Source organism: Arachis hypogaea, chromosome 3 (genome assembly GCF_003086295.3).
Source record: "Arachis hypogaea cultivar Tifrunner chromosome 3, arahy.Tifrunner.gnm2.J5K5, whole genome shotgun sequence".
NCBI classification, from domain to species: domain Eukaryota; kingdom Viridiplantae; phylum Streptophyta; class Magnoliopsida; order Fabales; family Fabaceae; genus Arachis; species Arachis hypogaea.
Window position 1 is genome coordinate 71,106,032 of NC_092038.1, and position 4,649 is coordinate 71,110,680.

Consider the following 4,649-nt stretch of genomic DNA (forward strand, 5'->3'; position numbering starts at 1 on the left):
GGAACCCAGAGTTATGGAGAATTCCGTCAAGGATGTTACAATTGACGCTAAAGAGGATAGTGCACAGCCTCCAATGCAGATATCTTATGAAGAACTGGACGAAATAACACAAGACGCAAGTTTCCTTGATGATAATAATCACAAGTCGAGTTCTCCTAGTAATGAACTTGCATCCGCAAGTGAATTCTTTGAGACAGAAGAATCTTCCTTAAGTGAATACGAAGATGATGTAGAAGTTGACTTTTCCCAACCTCCCGATTATGACTCGAGTGATGAGGAAGATATCGAAGACTTTGATCAAGACATGGTTGAAACGGAAGAAGTTTGCAAAGAAGTGGAGGAATTCACAGATGACCACAAGGGAGTAAAGCTTGCAGAACCACCGGAAACACCTATCCCAAGGCCATTACCACCCAACACAAACTTCAAGTGGGTAAAATCCTTGACTTTTATCTTCAATTTTCCACTTGAATATGGTTTACTTGAAACAGATGGCCAGCTTAGAGCTCTTTGCAGCTTTAAGAGTAAAAGGGAAATGACTCGCACTCAGCGCTGGTATGCAAGATTCAATGAGGTTTCACACTTCAAATTGAGGTGTAAGGATTGGTGTCAAGCTCAACTGAAAGGATCTCGGAAGCTGTTTGGTCACTACAGTGAGAATTCAGATTACTTATCACCCGACTAGAAAAATACAGATCAAAACAAAGACGGGTGTAAAAGTAGAGTTTGGGATCCTGGAATCTATTCTGACATTCAACACCTTGGGAGCCTTGAAGCCTATTTGAACTCACTTAAGGGCTTTACGTACCTTGTTTGGGACCCCGGAGGATGCTGGCATTCCAAATACTGGTAGAGATTTCTGGACGAATTCAAGCACAAGCCACCATAGCAGGAAGCTTATCAAATGTCCAACTTAAGGACTTTAACTAAAAGTGCTAGGTGGGAGATAACCCACCATGGTATGATCCTTCCTTCTCCATTCTACTCTGTTTTTGAATTTTGTTTGAACCTGGAATTTCTACATAATATTCATTACATTTTGAATTCTGCATACTTCATATAGAAAAAAAATTTAAGAGAGAGGAAGCACGCGACGCGACAGCGTCGCTGACATGTCCGCGTCACAAATGCAGTAAAAAAAAGGAAAGTGAACAGAGAGTCACGCTAAAGCAAGGCTGAAGGTGTGCCTTTGGCACAAATTATTCCACGCGACTGCGTCAGTTGAGGAAAATGCCTCCCACGCATCCGCGTCAATCACGCGAACGCGTGATCTGGATATCGGCGTAAAGATCATCGTGCGGCTAGTGTGCGTTTAGCACAAAACGACCCACGCGTGCGCGTCCATGACGCCAACGTGTCACTTGCACAACACCCATTCCATGCGACAGCGTGAGCGACGCGATCGCGTCGTATGGATTTTATGACCCCTTAAACCAAACAGAGAGTTGCGCTGAAACGACGCTGGAAGCGTGCGTCTAACACAAATTCCAGTGACGCGTTCGCGTCCTTCACGCGTCCGCGTCACCTATCTTATACCCAACCCACGCGATTGCGTCGACCACGCATTCACGTTAAACCTATTTCACCCTACTCACGCGATCGCGTCCTCCACGCATCCGTGTGGATTTGCGATCACTAACCCCAATCCACACGAACCCTATCTCCTCGTGTCTACCAAACCCCTACCCCCTCTTCCTCTCTTCTCTACAACTTCTACCACCTCGCAATCACCACCTCGCAACCGTCACCTGCAACCACCCCTAGTCGCCCAAATCACCGCGCCACCACCGCCGCAACCCACACCGCCGGCCACCACCCCAACCCTCACCACCACTTCTCAACCATACCCCCAACTATCCACTATTCAACCTCTCATTCACCCATACCACCGTCCCTGCTCCACCACCGCACCGCCGTTCTTCATCCAGCGCCGCCACATCTCCACCTCTCTGCCCTCATCCCTGTTCCATCTTATTGCACTTTACGCACCAGGTTCCGCCATACTGCGATTCCTCCTTGCGATTCTTTAGTTTTTTTCCAATTTTTGTCCCGAATAGGCTAGATAGAGATGCATGTTTGTAGTGGATTTTAGGTGGTTAGGTAGCTAGGATGTGGTTAGTGGATTTAGGCCTAATAATTGCACCGTACTTGTTACTTGTTTTATCTGTTCTGCAATTTTAATCTGGCTGTGATGTTAATACTATTCATATGCTGTTCTTTAAATGTTTCTTGCTGCTGTTAGACTGTTCTTTACCACTCCTACTATTTGTGACTCTTTGCAGCAATTGTTATTCTCATATGAATTGTTTTTCTTGCTGTTTATTTTCCGGGAACATCCAATTTTAGCCAGAATGCTGCCCATATTTTTTGTAAATTGTTTTGATATTCATTCATGTTTTGGTTTTAGCAATGTGAATTTGGCACTCCTTCGCCTTTACCAAACCAATTCATGAATGCACAGGCCAGCATTCTTATTCCCTTTGATTTCCTAGTTAATAAATTGGATTATTGATGATTTGATTTTACTTTTTACTACTTCTATACCTATATGAATCATCATCAATACCCTGTTATCCCTACTGGAATATGCGTTGACTGTTGCTTAAAATTGTGAAATTCTTGTTACTTAGAAACCAATCATCATGCCACTTACTCTGACTTCCTTTTTACTAACTCACTGATTTTCGTTTTCTAACCTCTTTTTCAATTTTACCCACTTTTAACTTTCTAACTTCCCCCTTTGCCTTTTCACTACTTCTTTCAATTAATTTCACTCACGACATGATTATTGTTTTTCCTAATTAACAGGCTTTCCACTTCTAACATATTTTGGAATGTCATTTCTCATCTCAGTTTTTCAACTCCAAAACAATCCAAAATATACATTTACCTAACTCATTTCATTTTTCTACTGCTCCTTTGCTACTTCATGCTTATCTTGTTATTTGTCTACTTATTTTTCTGCTTTTATTCCTCAATTACATCTTGAAAATTCTATTTTTTAGGATGTCTGACTCTCAAGGTAGGGGAAAGGGGAAAGTAACTACTGGCAAACGAAAAAGGGGCGAATCCTCTGGTTCCATCCTTGGCATCTTACATGATGATTCCTGGCAGGAGAAGAACCTTACCCCGCAGAAAAAGGCTGATCAGTTGGTACCTGCAGCTGACCCGATTAAATTTGCAAACAAATACTGTGAGCTGAAGTTCCCGACTTTTGCCACAGCTAGGAACCTACACCTGGAAAAGACTCTAAAAATTCCAGAAAAACTCAAGCAGTACACTTCAGATCAGATCAAACAAAGAGACTGGTTCTTCCTGGAGAGAAACTTAACTAAGGTCAACTCATCTTGGGTCAGAGAATTCTACTGTAACTACTTTCTATCATCCCTGGATGCAGTACAGCTTAAAGGCAAACAGGTTCTGGTTACTAAGGAAGCAATTGAAGTCATCCTCCAGCTTCCACCTAAATCAGATCAGCCAGATGGTTACCAGAAAGCTGGGGAGGATATGAGATTCATGAGGTTTGATTGGGATGCAGTGAAGAGGAATATCACTCTTGATCTTACTGTTCCTTGGGTCATGGGAACGAGCACAATGGTGCCCAAGGGAATCAGGCTTATATATCTGAATTATGAGGCTCGGCTATGGCAACAGATTCTGAGTAACTATGTGATGCTGAGTACTCATGAAACGGAGGTGCCAGCTGCTATGATTACCATCATCTGGTGTGTGATTACGCGTAAGGACCTATATCTACCCCGCTTTATCCGGCATTACATGGCCAGGGTCCATGTTAGAGGCACCATCTCCTTTCCTTACCTGATTACTCAGTTGGGTCACCGAGCTGAGGTACCTTGGGAGGTTGCTGATAAAAGGCCACCCGCCATGGACTGCCGAAAGATCATTCCTCATAGTCAAAAGTTTCTGGCTTTCGGTTACCTCCCTCCACTTTTCACTGACACTACTGAGGCAGCCACTTCTTCAGCTGCTCCTTCTGCTTCCACTCACCCAGCACCACCCACTGCACCCCCACCTGCTCCTAAGCCCATCTACCGTCTAGTGCACTGACTCTTTGACTGCCTAGATCAGATGGAACGCCATCACCAGCAGCAGTTTGAGAGGTCTGAACGTCGCAATAGGCGGCGTTTTGAGAGGTCTGAGCGTCGCCACAAGCGATGCTATGAGCACCTCAAGCTGATGATCCGCTCTGGTGGTGACATCCCCTCCGAGCCCAATACACCCTCTGACACATCTGAGGAGGAGGTGAGTGATCATGAGGAGGAGGCTCCTACCCAGGTTGAGCAGGGAGGTCCAGAGCATACTGTCCCACATCATGTGGAGCACCACCAGCTATAGGCTGTAGATTCGGAGGTTCCTCTACGGACAGAGTCCCCACTTTAGCAGACCGCTCCTCCTACTCTCACAGAGACTGCAGACCCTCAGCCTACCATCGAGACACTGATAGCTCATCCTTTCGGAGATGACACTTCCTCACATTCAGTTTGAGTGAGCATCGAGGATAATGCTATTATTTAAGTGTGGGGAGGTCGCCATCTCTGGCATCTATTTCTTTTGGTGAACTACTACAGACTCTTATCTTATTTTGTCCATTTTCTGTATTTTATTTGCACATTTCTCTCTTTTGTTTT